Here is a 15,904-nt window from a genome sequence, read left to right as displayed (position 1 = left end):
AACCTTGATGGATCAATTATGCTCAGAGCACGGTACTTTTGTTGTTATGAATAAGTCGGTGCCACCACACTTCTTAGATAGAGTGTAGGTGATTCGATAGTCGATTGGGTCATTGAAGAGTAAGATACCCTTTTGGGTCTGGACCAAGGTAGGGGTGGCCAATCGTACTTACAGACGCGTTATGTTTGGCTTAGCATGGTAGACCAACCATTGCTAAGTCTCACCTACGGGTTACACAATCCAATCATGTGGGGTTATTACATGATATTATATGATTGTCCATCCAGGGAAAAATTTTGTTATGTATATGTATATCAAATGATTTATGTACTTAGAGAAACTTATTGTGATAAAGTATGCTTATGTTGAAAAGTATATATTTACCAGACTTACATATGTATAAGTACAAATATACATGATTTACCAGTTAAAGTTAATTATTTACAGGATATGTTTATGACACACTAGAACTCATGTTGCCATACAATGATGATAATCTATTCCTTCTTATTGAGAGGTGTCTCACCCCATGATTATCCAATATTTTTCAAATGACATGTGGAGTATAATAGGGGTTAGAGTAGCGCAATGGAAGCATGGGTGGGATAGAAGGTTTTATTTAGAATATATATTTAATTAAATTAGGTTTTTTTATGTATTTAAACTATTCTTTTAGGGATATGTAAATTGTATTGTTGAAAATGATATTGTTGTTGTGTTGGGATAATTAGTTCTCTAGTAATTTGAATTTGAGGTCTTCCACTGTCTGTATCAGTGATTATTATAATATGAAATATTCATGTTATTACAAGTGGTATAAGAGAAATTAAACGAAATTTTTAGGATCGCTACAGTTTCCCTACGGTCTTGTTGGTACTAGAAGAGGCATAAAAAACTCTTCAATCTTTATCCACTTGACCTTGTCTTTGTGGCAAGTGAGAGTTTGGGCATAATCAACCTCCTCATCATACATGTGCAGCGAATAGTACCTCTACGTCAACAATGCCAAATTATGGCACCATCTTGTGTGGCTTTCCCACGTGGTGTCATAACACCCCCCAACAATGTCTTCCCATGTCACGAGCTCATGGCACAAAGAGTCAATTACCATGTGTGTAGTATCCTCTAACTAGAACAAGCGTGATTTTCTCTCCTCCCCTAACTTATATAAGGTTTTGGTCAATTAAATATTTGACAAGGTTCTCCTTAATGTGCTCCCAATTGTCATGGTAACCTTCCTCTCAAGTGTGTTACCAATTGTAAAACTGTAAGCCACACCTTTTTGCTTAGTGTATCTGCGATTTGATTCATCTTCCTCACCTAGTGCTTGAAAGGGAATTCAAACTCCACTTTGAATTATCTATGTAACGACTAGAAGACTAAGAGTATTTAAATAATAAAGGGATAGAAATGGAAAAAGTAACAGAAGGAGGCAGCCGACTTTGTCGACGAACGCGCATGTTGGGATGTAAGATTCAAAAGAATTTAATAGGTCCTCGTCGACGAACACAGGGGATTTGTCGACGAAGGTACAAGAGGGCCTCGTCGACGAAGACAAGTTTCGTCGACAAGAAGATACCGAAAGTGAATTCTTTGGAAGTCTGAAATTCGTCGACAAGGGTACAGGTTTGTCGATAAAGGCCGCAGTATAAATAGTGTTAAAATCATTTTTTCAATGCAAGAAATTCACTGAAACCTCTCTTTTCTCTTCTTTAAGGTCGTTCCCTCTTCTTTCTTCGATTTCGGCCCCGTCAGTCGCTAGATCGACGATCTGAGGTAACCATGATGCTCCTGGCGGAGTTCCCTTCAAGTCTGCTAGGACGGATCGTCAGTGGGATCGAGTCGAATTTCTTCCCAGAATTAGGGTAAGGTATTTTAGTCAATTGTTGGCCTTCTGGTAGTTGTAGGAAATGATGTAGGCAAATAAATATTGATATTCTGTTCTAGTAAATGTTGTTTTCAGGGTGTCGGGTAGGAAGCCCTGCGGGGGTAGGCCGGTATATGATAAGGGCTTTTTAATAGTGAGGTAAGAGAAATATGCTATGCTAGGCAAATTTAGTATAATTTTCAGTATAGTATATGTATATTTTTACCATATTTATATTCACAGAAGAACTTTATACAGTTTATCAATTATGAATAATATGTTTTAAATTCATGTGTGGCTTGAGAATATAGATATAGTACAAAAACATGTTTTATAGTATTTTTCAGAGTTATGTTTTACAGAATATACAGATAGTGAATATGTTTTATAGTATTTACAGAATACCATGATTATACAGTTTACAGTACCATGACATACAGTTTTACAATTCATTTCAGAAATACAATTTATACAGGTACAGTTTATCACAGCGTCATAGTTAATACAGTTATTACAAAATCATGGTAAAACAGATAGTTATATATAGAAATGTATTATATAGTATCAGACCCTGTCGGACCATTACAGTTTATAGAGCACGGTACCGTAGTTACATACAGTATAGAGTGCAACCACCTATTCAGATAATACGTGGTATATAAGTCGATCGCATGGAGCCCACAAGTGGACAGGCTCCCCATCAGATATGGGTTGAGGAGGACTGGTCAGATTGACGGAGTATAGTGGTTTATCCTGGTCGGCCAGCCAGGATAAATCCCGCCTACAGGTCGCATAACCCTATCATGAGGGGTTAAATCATGACTCACAGTTATCCATAGGGAAGTTTTCATTTATTATTATGTATATATAGATTTACAAAGACAGAAAATATACTTATATGTATTCGAAGTATGTTGAGTAGAAAGATAAAGTACAGATATGTTAATTAAAAGGGAAAAGGTGATGGTTTATATTATTGGTATAATATTTACAGATTCAGTGATACATGATTATATTGTAATAAATTTTCATAGTATTGTAACTCATTTTCCACAGACTAGCAATAGCATATTTTGTTTTACTGAGTGTTGGCTCATCCCATTACTTTAATATTTTTCAGGTGATCCAGTAAGGCGAGCAAATCAAGCCCGCAGATAGAGAGATATCTTGATAGCCCTAGTTTTAGGGTGAGTTTGTGACTGAGTTTTGTATTTTTTTGGGACAGGTGATACTAGAGGGAGTGGTTTAATATGACTATGGTCTGAATATATTGAACTCTGGTATTATATAGTATGTATAGATGTATGGTTTATGTTTCCGCTGCGTAGGTATGAATATTGTATACAGGCCTGAGTTTCATAGTAGAGGGTATCAGAACAGTTAATACATATATGTTCTATGGAGAAAAAAAAATGATATAAATTTTGAGGTCGTCACAATTTGGTATCAGAGCCTAGGTTGCTAGGTTCTGTAGACCTTAGAGTGTAGCAAAAGCAATACCAGAGTATAGGGGAGGATTTGAGGTTTGTTCTGTAGTCTGGGTACAAGATTACCCTAGTGGTTTCTATGCTTTTCCTGGGGTGACGATTTCAGGAAAACCATAGTAAACTATTGTCGGGTCGTGTGTCTAGGTGACAGAACTGGATATTGAGTTAAGGTCAGGAAAGGTAGTTAATTTTGAATTGGTATAGGATAGGTCTGTGTAGAAGATAAGGTTCTTTAGTGTGTTTCTTGTTTTCAGGATGGACTCGGGAAGCAGTGGTATGAATGCTGGGAGAGACAGGCCAGGACCTTCCAGCATAGGTGGAGGAGATACAGATGCTATGTTGTGCAGTGTCACCTAGAAGGTGATAACTGAGATGGCCAGGAGCTCTGGGGAGCGTGGCTGTTCGATCGAGCAGTTTACGCAGATGAAGTCCCCATCCTTTGCTGGAGGAGATGATTCAATTGTGGCTAAGAATTGGGTCGAGGACATCGAAGAGATGTTGGCAGTGCTTCCTTGTTCAGATGAGCAGAAGATAGTATTTGCAACATATAATCTAACAGGGGAGGCAAAGCGCTGGTGGAGATCAGCGCGACTAATAGAGGAGCAGAGGCCGGTTCCAGTTCTAGTGATGTGAGACCGATTCAAAGAACTGTTCTTTAAGCAGTATTTCCCTGCTATCGTTCAGAGTGCAAAGGCAGTAGAGTTTATGCATCTGGTACAGGGGCAGATGATTGCATCCCAATACGCAGCTCGATTTATCGAGTTGTCATGTTTTGCTCCACATCTGGCACCTGATAAAGAGAAAAAGGCAAAGAAGTTTGAAGAAGGACTGAGGCAAAGCTTATTTGAGTAGGTGATTGGCTTCAAAGCTTAGACATTTACGGAGGTTGTAGACAGAGCTACGATCATTAAGAGTGTTATAGCAGCTCAGAGTTAGAGGAAGAGGCATGTGCCTCAGGGCTTTCAGGCTAGCTCCAGTAGGGGTCCATGGAGAGAAGTTCGCGATAGGGGAGATCAGAGGCAGATGACGGGACCTTAGGGGAATCAGAGTGCGTCGATCGTCCCAGTATGTCAGACGTGCGGAAGACGTCATTTGCAGTGCCAAGTAGGGAGAGATGTATGCTATCGATGTGGGAGACCTGACCACATGGCACGTGCATGCCTAGGACTGCTAGACTAGGTCCTAGCTCCCAAGCCCTATTGGGGAGGATATCAGGAACCTCATGGAGGGTAGCAGAGGAATGTGGCCCTGGCGAGGGTTTACGCATTGACGTTGGGTGATGCAGAGGCTGCCGCGGATATGGTGATAGTTACTTTTACTATTTTATCACATTCCGTTATTGTTTTATTTGATTAAGGTGCTACTCATTCATTTGTCTCTACATCCTACGTTGAATTTTCTGGAGGTGAGACCCAATTATTAGATAGAGAACTGCTCGTAGCTACAACATCAAGGTCAGTGATACGGTGTCAGAGAGTGCTCAGAGGTTATCCAATAGAAATTCAGGGGAGAGTGCTTCCAGCAGACCTGATTGTATTTGATATATGCGGATTTGAGGTAATACTAGGTATGGATTGGTTGGCTGTTAATCACGCTAGTATTGATTGCCATCAGAAAGAAGTAATTTTTAGATCCCCTGGTGAATAAGAATTCCGGTTTGTTGGCTCTCGTGTGCGTGCTCCCTTGTAGATGGTATCAGCTATATATGCAAGTAGACTACTCCGAGAAGGATGTCAGGGGTTTAAGGCTTTTGTAAAAGAAATGATAGAGAATGAATCGAAGCTTGACAGTACCCCAGTTGTACGAGAATTTCCAAATGTTTTTCCAGAGGAGCTACCAGGGTTGCCTCCCGAACACGAGGTGGATATTCCTATAGATTTGCCTCCAGGGACAGCACCGATTTCTAAGGTTCCCTACTGTATGGCTCCAGCTGAATTAGGAGAATTGAAGAATCAGTTGCAAGACTTGCTGAATAGGGGATTTATACGACCCAGTGTATCGCTGTGGGGAGCTCCAATGTTGTTTGTAAAGAAGAAAGACGGGTCTATGAGGATGTGTATTGATTACAGAGAAATCAACAAGGTTACTATTAAGAACAAGTATCCTCTACCCCGTATCGATGATCTGTTTGATCAGCTCTAGGGTACATGGGTGTATTCCAAGATTGACCTCAAATCAGGTTATCATCAAGTGAGAGCAAAGGCAGAGGACGTTGCAAAGACAGCTTTTAAGACCAGATATGGGCACTACGAATTCCTCATTATGTCGTTTGATTTGACGAATGCCCCAGCTGTGTTCATGGATTTGATGAATAAAGTCTTTCACCAGTATCTAGATTAGTTTGTAGTAGTTTTTATTGATGATATACTGGTGTACTTGAGGAATTTTGAGGATCATGAGATGCATTTGAGGCAAGTTCTGCAGACACTCAGGGAAGAAAACTCTATGCCAAGTTTAGAAAGTGTGAGTTTTGGCTTGAGAAAGTTGCATTTTTAGGCCATGTGATCTCAGGAGACATTATTTCAATGGATCCCAGCAAGATTGATGCGGTCGTAAATTGGGTCAGGCCGAAGAATGTGTAGGAAGTCAGAAATTTCTTGGGACTGGTAGGTTATTATCGACGATTTGTGGAGGGATTTTCAGCCTTGTCAGGACCTCTCACACGTTTGACCAAGAAGAGTGCCAGATTTTTGTGGGATGAGGAATGCGAGCAGAGTTTCCAGGAATTAAAGCAGCGGCTCGTCACTACACCAGTACTGACGATTCCATCAGAAGGTGATGGTTATATGATTTACAGTGACGCGTCTTTGAGAGGACTTGGGTGTGTACTGATGCAGCATAGTAGGGTGGTGGCGTATGCGTCCAAGCAGTTGAAAGAATATGAAAATAACTACCCTACTCACGATCTGGAATTGGTTGCAGTTGTACATGCACTGAAGATCTGGAGACATTATCTATATGGGGAGAAATGTGAAATATTTTCTATTCAAAAGAGCCTAAAGTACATATTTACACAGAAAAAGTTGAATATGCGCTAGAGGAGATGGTTAGAACTCATCAAGGATTATGACTGCACCATCAGTTACCACCTAGGTAAAGCAAATATGGTGGCTGATGTTTTGAGCCATAAATAAAAAAATACAACACAACTAGCCGCAATAGTTTAGCACCCAATTCAGATGGACTTGGAAAAGCTTGGCGTGGAATTAGTAGCAGATGATCCTCAGGCGTTTATTGCTAATTTGATTGTATAGCTTATACTTTATGAAAGGATTAAAGCAGACCAGGGGAATGATTCAAAATTGGCAGAAGTGATAGCCAGAATACAAGACGATCAGGGAGAAGAATTTAGCATTTCTGACGATGGGGATTTGAGATTTTGCACCAAATTATGTGTGCCTATAGATGACAGCATCAAGAGGACAATTTTAGAGGAGGCACACAGATCTCTATACACTATTCATCCTGGAAGTACGAAAATGTATAGGGATTTGCAGAAGTATTTCTAGTGGAGCGGCATGAAGAGGAAGATTGCAGAATTTGTACAGCAGTGTTTGATGTGCCAGTAGGTTAAGGCTAAGCACTAGGGCCGGCAGGTCAGTTTCAGCCACTTTTCATTACTGAATGGAAGTGGGACCACGTATCCATGGATTTTGTTACTGGGTTACCACCGACATCGCATGGTCAAAATGCCATCTGGGTAATTGTTGATAGGTTGACGAAGACAGCTCACTTTCTAGCCATTAAGATTAGCTACCCTATGAATAGATCAGCAGAGATTTACATACAGGAGATTGTTCAACCCCATGGAGTGTCGGTATCCATAATCTCGGACCGTGATCCACGTTTTATATCACGGTTCTGGAGGAGCTTATAGGAGGCATTGGTGACTCAGCTAGCATTCAGCACCGCATTCCATCCTCATACAGACGGTCAGACAGAGAGAACGATTCAGGTACTTGAGGATATGTTGCGAGCGTGTGTATTAGATTTTAAGGGTAGCTGGACTCAGTATATGCCATTGGTGGAATTTTCTTATAATAATAGCTACGATACTAGCATTGGCATGACTCCTTATGAGGCACTTTATGGTAGGAAGTGTCGTTCCCTCTATACTGGAGTGATATGGGTGAGAGGCGAGTTTTGGGGCCAAAGATAGTTCAGCAGGCGTACGATAAAGTCCGACTCATTCAAGATCGAATCAATGCAGCACAGAGTCGGTAGAAAAGCTACGCAGATACTTGCCGCCAGGAACTGGAATTTGAAGTAGGTGATCATGTATTTCTGAAAATCGCACCATTGAAGGGAATCATGAGGTTTGGGAAGAAGGGTAAGTTGAGCCTTAGGTTCATTGGCCCATTTGAGATACTCGAGAAGATTGGGTCAGTTGCCTATCGGCTGACTAAACTACCATCTCTATTCAGGATTCACAATGTGTTTCATGTTTCTATGTTAAGGAAATATGTCCTAGATCCTTCCCATATCGTTAGTTATGCAAAATTGGAACTCAGTGGTGATTTAGCATATGAAGACGTCCAGTGCGGATTCTAGATAGAAAAGAACAGGTATTGCGCAGCAAAAGGATACCGTTAGTGAAAGTCTTATGGATGAATCACGCGGTAGAAGAAGCCTTGTGGGAGCTTGAAGATGAAATTAGAGAGAAATACCCCCACTTGTTTAGTGGGTAATAGCAGTGATGTGTAATTAAAGTAGTGATAATTTTTGTTTTGTACAATGTAATTGTAATATAGAGTATAGGATAGGTAGTATTTTAGTTTGGGGGAAATTTTCTTTTATACTTGTAATCTCCTAAAACTACCTATGTAACCACGGTATTCCTCCGCCATAAGTGAGGGTAGGTAATAAAATAAGTAGACTGTTTTGCCTTTAAGGGATGATAAGCTACAAGAATAGTAAATTTCGAGGAAAAAATTTTATAAAGAGGGAAGAATGTAACGACCCGAAGAATAAGGGTATTTAAATCATAAAAGGGATAGAAATGGAAGCAGTTATAGAAGGAAGCAGCCAACTTTGTCGACGAATGTGCACGTTGGGATGTAAGACTCAAAAGAATTTAGCAGGTCCTCGTTGATGAACACAGGTGATTTGTCGACGAGGGTACAAGAGGGCTATGTCGACGAAGACAAGTTTCGTCGACAAGAAGATACCGAGAGTGAATTTTTTGGAAGTCTAAAATTCGTCGACGAGGGTGCAGGTTCGTCGACGAACTTTCTACAGAACTCGTGAACGAGGTGACGTGGCTCGTCGACGAAGGCCGGAGTATAAATAGTGCTAAACTCATTTTTTCAGCGTAGGAAATTCACCGAAACATCTCTTCTCTCTCCTCTACGGTCCTTCCCTCTTCTCTCTTCACTTTTGGCCCTGTCAGTAGTTGGATTGACGACCTAAGGCCACCACGACGCTCCTGGCGGAGTTCTCTTCAATTCTGCTAGGATGAATCGTCGGTGGGATCGAGTCGAATTCCTTCCTAGAATTAAGGTAAGGCCTTTTAGTCAATTGTTGGCCTTCTGGTAGTTGTAGAAAATGATGTAGGCAAAGAAATATTGATATTCCGTTCTAGCGAATGTTGTTTTCAGGGTGTCGGGTAGGAAGCCCTACGGGGGTAGGACCGGTATACGATAAGGGCTTTTTAATAGTGAGGTAAGAGAAATATTCTATGCTAGGCAAATTTAGTATAATTTTCAGTATAGTATATGTATATTTTTACCATATTTATATTCACAGCAGAACTTTATACAGTTTATCAATTATGAATAATATGTTTTAAATTCATGTGTGGCTTGAGAATATAGATATAGTACAAAAACATGTTTTATAGTATTTTTCAGAGTTATGTTTTACAGAATATACAGATAGTGAATATGTTTTATAGTAATTACAGAATACCATGATTATACAGTTTTACAATTCATTTCAGAAATACAATTTATACAGGTACAGTTTATCACAGTGTCATGGTTAATACAGTTATTACAAAATCATGGTAAAACAGATAGTTATATATAGAAATGTATTATATAGTATCAGACCCTATCGGACCATTACAGTTTACAGAGCACGGTACCGTAGTTACATACAGTATAGAGTGCAACCACCTATTCAGATAATACGTAGTATATAAACCGATCGCATAGAGCCCATAAGTGGACAGACTCCCCATCAGATATGGGTTGAGGAGGGCTGGTCAGACTGACGGAGTATAGTGGTTTATCCTGGTCGGCCAGCCAGGATAGATCCCTCCTACGGGTCGCACAACCCTACCATGAGGGGTTAAATCACGACACACAGTTATCCATAGGGAAGTTTTTAGTTATTATTATGTATATATAGATTTACAAAGATAGAAAATATACTTATATGTATTAGAAGTATGTTCAGTAGAAAGCTAAAGTACAGATATGTTAATCAAAAGGGAAAAGGTGATGGTTTATATTATTGGTATAATATTTACAGATTCAGTGATACATGATTATATAGTAATAGATTTTCATAGTATTGTAACTGATTTTCCACACACTAGAAATAGCATATTTCGTCTTACTGAGTGTTGGCTTATCCCATTACTTTAATATTTTTTAGGTGATTCAGCTAAGCGAGCAGATCAGACTCACAGATAGAGAGATTTCTTGATAGCCCTAGTTTTAGGGTGAGTTTGTGATTGAGTTTTGTATTTTTTGGGATAGGTGATACTGGAGGGAGTGGTTTTATATGACTGTGGTATGAATGTATTGAACTCTGGTATTGTATAGTATGTATGGATGTATGGTTTATGTTTCCGCTGCGTAGGTATGAATATATTATATAGGCCTGAGTTTCATAGCAGAGGGTATCAGAAAAGTTAATATATATATATATATATATATATATATATATATATATATATATATATATATACTACGAAGAAAAAAAATGATATAAATTTTGAGGTCGTCACAATCTATCTTCACTAAGAACTTAAAATCAAGTAGGTAATGCCACCACATATGTAGACATTACCACTAGCATTTTTTTTTTTTTTAGTTGTGCATTTTCATTCAATTCACTAAGCTTACAACTTTAGTACGCAACGTTATACCCATCTTATGACAAGACTCCACTAAAGGCATATTCTAATGCCTTTGTTTGTACCTCAAAAGGGATTCATGATGTTTGAAAGAGCTTGTATTAAATCTCACATCGTTGCTTCTTTCAAGTTATCAAAAGGCCCTTACACTCCTCTATCTAGTTCCATTTATTCCTTTTCTTTAGCAGTTCTATCAATGAAGAAATCCTCTATGAGTAGCCCGCCATGAACTTGCAATAGTAATTAGCAAGTCGAAAAACAAAACAAAACTCCTTGATTGACGTTGGGATCTTCCAATCTTTAATTTCTTTTACCCTATACCATATCCATCCAAATATTATATTGTTCAATCATATGACCAAGGAATTTGATGCTCCTTTAAGGAAAAAAAAACACTTCTATTTCCACACAAATGTTATTCTCCACCAGGTTTTTGAACACATTCTTCAAATGCTCTTCATGTTCCCTTAAAGTGAAACTACAGGCAATACTTTCATAAAGGTATACCACGATAAGCCTGTCAAGGTAGCCATGAAACACCTAGTTCATTAGCATTTAGAAAGTTGTTGGCACATCTGTTAACTCAAAGGGCATCACCAAGAATTGATATGTCCTATATTGTGTCATGCAAATAGTCTTTCATTCATCACCATATACGATATTCACCTAATAATAGCTTGATTACAAGTCAAGTTTGGTCAAGTGCATGGCATGAATTTGTTAATCAAACAAATCAATAATTAGTGAAATGGGATAATTGTTATGTACAATCACTTTGTTGAGAATGTGGTAGTCTACACACATCAACATGCTTCTATCATATTTCTTTTGAAATAGTAGTATGATCTAAAAAGCACATTTGGAAGGATGTGTAACCCTCTTCCAATAACCTATCAAGTGAGCTCCTCTCTTAGCTTTTGAGGTGTCATCTAGTATTGGCCCTTTAATAGGATGCTTTATCCTTATTATTAGCTCGATCTTATGCTCCACACATTACTATACATGAAAGTTATGTTGTAGGTTTTACAACTTTATACTCATAAGGCCAACATATCTTGGATGGCAGTAGGGACCCGCTCTTGCCTTACCTTTTCATCCACCAATAGATTTGCAATTTCCATTAGCTCACTTACTATTAATCCCTTCTTGAGTTGTACAGTTAAAAGGAGCTCCTCTTGACCCTTTTCTTCACAGTGGCTTGCACCATGCAAAGGTTTACCTCCCATTAAGGAAAGGGATCTAGTAAACGACATTGGTACTGCCTTACTCTCTTATTACAAGTATCAAATGGAAACCATCCACAATCATGGCTATAACATTGACATGTCCTACCCACTGTCCAAGCTTCTCACTCACTTGCTTGGCAATTCTTAGAGTAGGCTAAATTGTGGAGTTCACTGCTTTCATGCATCATGAATCCTTCTCCAACTTTAGTTTGAGTCTTTATGTTTCCCTTATGAGACAAAGTCATGGGTAGCTCTAGCATCCACCATAGCACGAGTACTCTTTATATTAGTTCGCAGATCCATAAACATTAACCCTTTAGCTTGGGTAACTTTCCATTTTTTGTTTGCCTTTTCAATGCGTCAAGCAATCGCATTTCACCTATCCTTGAGGTTTTATCATCGTTCTCATCCTGTCGTTGTGTCCTCTTCACAATGGAAGCTTGCAAGGCATTAAGCAATGCTTTGTGACTGTAGTGACAAAGTTTCCTTTGAATTTGATACCTTGTTGTTTGCTCCCCTTCTTTTGAAATTTTCCTCTCCTGAAAGAATTTCAAACATTTCCACCAAACATGTCACCCTATCTAGACATGGTAGAACTTTGTCCAACATAGTCAATCAAGCATTCTGCAGTAGATTGTGTAGTACGCAAGTCTTGAATTCTTTGTCAATGAAGTCCAACTTATCTTTCTTTGAAATGTCTTTGATATGCAATGAAAAAGATTGTTTCACATACTCCTTGGCTATACTAGTGTGCATAAGGTTTGCACCTTACACTATACTCAAATTTTTTAGAAAATAATTGGGCCTTGAGTTCTCTTTTCAAGTTTGTCCAACTATCAACTACACAATATCCATTCTGAATCTTATTGTATTTGGTACGCCACCACAACTTAGCATATTCACTTCAGATAGTTAATAATTTGGCGAGCACTAGGACCCTCTTTCAGCAGCCGTATTCAGGAGCTGGGGCCCTCACAAATGAAAGACTTGCTTCATGTTACAAGAACGAAGTTTTCAATCTTTTAGCACAATGCAGGGACGAAGCTCCTATATGCTCTGGGTAGCGGAGTGGGGCTAGAACATTTTTTCTTGGTCGAAGTCAAGTATCATTTAAAATAGTGGAACATGCTCCAGATGAAACACGCAACCATGGTCAAAGGTTCATACTTGGTGGTCAAGCCTAACGTCAAAATGCACTTGGTGTTGGTAATTGATTGATAGGTGACGAAGGACAGCTCTAATTTTTATAGCCATTTAAGATTAGCATTACCCTATGAATAACGATCAGCAGAGATTTAAATACAGGAGATGTTTCAAACCCATGGAGTGTCGGTATCCATAATCCGGACGTGATCCACGTTTTATATCACGGTTCTGTGAGGAGTTATAGGAGAATTGGTGACTCAGCGTAGCATTCAGCAACCGCATTCTCCTATACAGACGGTCCGACAGAGAGAACGGATTCAGGTGTACTTGAGGATATGTTGCGAGCGTGTGTATTAGATTTTAAAGGGTAGTGGACTCAGTATATGCCATTGGTGGAATGTTTCCTTATAATAAAGCTACGATACTAGCATTGGCATGACTCCTTATGAGGACTTTATGGTAGGAAGTGTCGTTCCCTCTATATGGAGTGATAATGGGTGAGAGGTCCGAGTTTGGGGCCAAAGATAGTTCAGCAGGCGTACGATAAAGTCCGACTCATCAAGATCGATTCAATGCAGCACATGAAGTGGTAGAAAGCTACGCAGATACTGCCGCCAGGAACTGGAATTTGAAAGAGGGTGATCATGTATTTCTGAAAATCGCACCATTGAAGGGAATATGAGGTCTGGAAGAAGGGTAAGTTGAGCTAGGTTCATTGGCCCATTTGAGATACTCTGAGCAGTATTGGGTCAGTTGCCTATCGGCTGGACTAAAATAGACTACCATCTCTATTAGGATTCACAATGTGTTCATTGTTTATATGTTACGGAAATAGGTCCTAGATCCTTCCCAATCGTTAGTTATGCAAAATTGGAACTCAGTGGTGATTTAGCATAGAAGACGTCCAGTGCGGATTCTAGATAGAAAAGAACAGGTATGCGGCAGCAAAAGGATACCGTTAGTGAAAGTCTTATGGATGAATCACGCGGTAGAAGAAGACTTGTGGAGCTTGAAGATGAACATTAGAGAGAAATTACCCCCCACTTGTTTAGTGGGTCATAGCGTGATGGTAATTAAAAGTAGTGATAATTTTGTTTTGTACAAGGTAATTGTAAATAGAGTATAGGATAGGTAGTATTAGTTGGGGGAAATTTCTTTATACTTGTATCTCCGAAATACCCTAGTAACCAGGTATTATTTCCTCCGCCATAAGTGAGGGTAGGAATAAAATAAGTAGCTGTTTGCCTTTAAGTGATGATAAGACTACAGAATAGTAAATTTAGAGGAAAAAATTTTATAAAGAGGGAAGAATGTAAAGACCGAAGAATAAGGGTATTTAAATCATAAATAAGGATCAGAAGTATGGAAGCAGTTATAGAAGGAAGCCAGCCAATCTTTGTCGACGAATGTGCACGTTGGGATGTAAGACTCAAAGAATTTAAGCAGGTCCTCGTGATGAACAAAGGTGATTTGTCGACGAGGTACAAGAGGGCTATGTCGACGAAGACAATGTTTCGTCGACAAGAAGAACCGAGAGTGAATTTTTTGGAAGTCTAAAATTTCGCGGACGAGGGTGCAGGTTCGTCGCGAACTTTCTACAGAAAACTCGTTGAACGACGGTGACGTGGCTCGTCGACGAAGGCCGGTGAGTATAAAATAGTGCTAACTCATTTTTTCAGCGTAGGAAATCACCGAAACAATCTTTCTCTCTCCTCTACCGGTCCTTCCTCTCTTCTTTCACTTTGGCCCTGTCAGTAGTTGATTGACGACCTAGGCCACCACGACGCCCTGGGGAGTCCTCTTACTTCTGCTAGGATGAACTCGGTGGATCGAGTAGAAGTCCTCCTAGAATTAAGGTAAGGCCTTTAGCTCAATGTGGCATTTGGTAGGTGTAGAAAATGAGGTAGGCAAAGAAATATTGATATTCGTTCTAGCCGAATGTTGTTTCCCCGGGGTCGGGTAGGAAGCATACGGGGGTAGGACGGTATACGATAGGCTTTTGAATAGTGAGGAAGATAAATATTCTATGCTAGGCAATTTAGTATAATTTTCAGTATAGTATATGTATATTTTTACCTATTTATATTCCAGCAGAACTTTATCACAGTTTATCAATTATGGAATAATATGTTTTAAATTCATGTGTGGCTTGAGATATAGATATAGTACAAAAAACCCCCCCCAGGGTGTTTTATAGTATTTTGCAGAGTTAGTTTTACAGTAATATACAGATAGTAATATGTTTATAGTAATTACAGAATACCATGATAGCCAGTTTGAAAATTCATTTCAGAAATACAATTTCTACAGGTACAGTTTATCACAGTGTCATGGTTAATACAGTTATTACAAAATAATGGAAAACAGATGTTAATATAGAAATGTATTTATAGTATCCGCCCTATCGGACTATTTACAGTATTTACAGAGCACGGTACGTAGTTACATACAGTATAGAGTGCCAACCACCTATTCAGTAAACGGAGTATATAAACCGATCGCATAGAGCCCATAAGTGGACAGACTCCATCAGATATGGGTGAGGAGGTGTCAGACTGACGGAGTATAGGGTTATCCCTGGTTCGGCCAGCCCGGATAGATCCGCCTACGGGCGACAACCCTACCATGAGGGGTTAAATCACGACACACAGTATCCAATAGGGAAGTTTTAGTTACTTATTATGTATATTTATGAGTTACAAAGATAGAAAATTACCTTATATGATAGAGTATGTTCCAGTAGAAAGCTAAAGTACAGATTGGTTAATCCAAAAAGGGAAAAGGTGATGGTTTATATTATTGGTATAATTTACAGATTCAGTGATACATGAATTATACGTAATAGATTTTCATAGTATTGTAACTGATTACACACCGGAAATAGCATATTCGTCGTAAGAGTGTGGGCATCCCATACTTTAATATTTTTTAGGTGATTCAGCTAGCGGCAGATCAGACTCACAGATAGAGAGATTTCTTGAATAGGCCCTAAGTTTAGGGTAGTTTGTGATGAGTTTTGTATTTTTTGGGATAGGTGATACTGGAGGGAGTGGGTTATATGACGTGTATGAATGTATTGAACCTGGTAGTGTAT

The sequence above is a fragment of the Malania oleifera genome, chromosome 8 (assembly GCF_029873635.1).
Source record: "Malania oleifera isolate guangnan ecotype guangnan chromosome 8, ASM2987363v1, whole genome shotgun sequence".
NCBI lineage: Eukaryota > Viridiplantae > Streptophyta > Magnoliopsida > Santalales > Ximeniaceae > Malania > Malania oleifera.
This window is presented reverse-complemented; position numbering follows the sequence as displayed.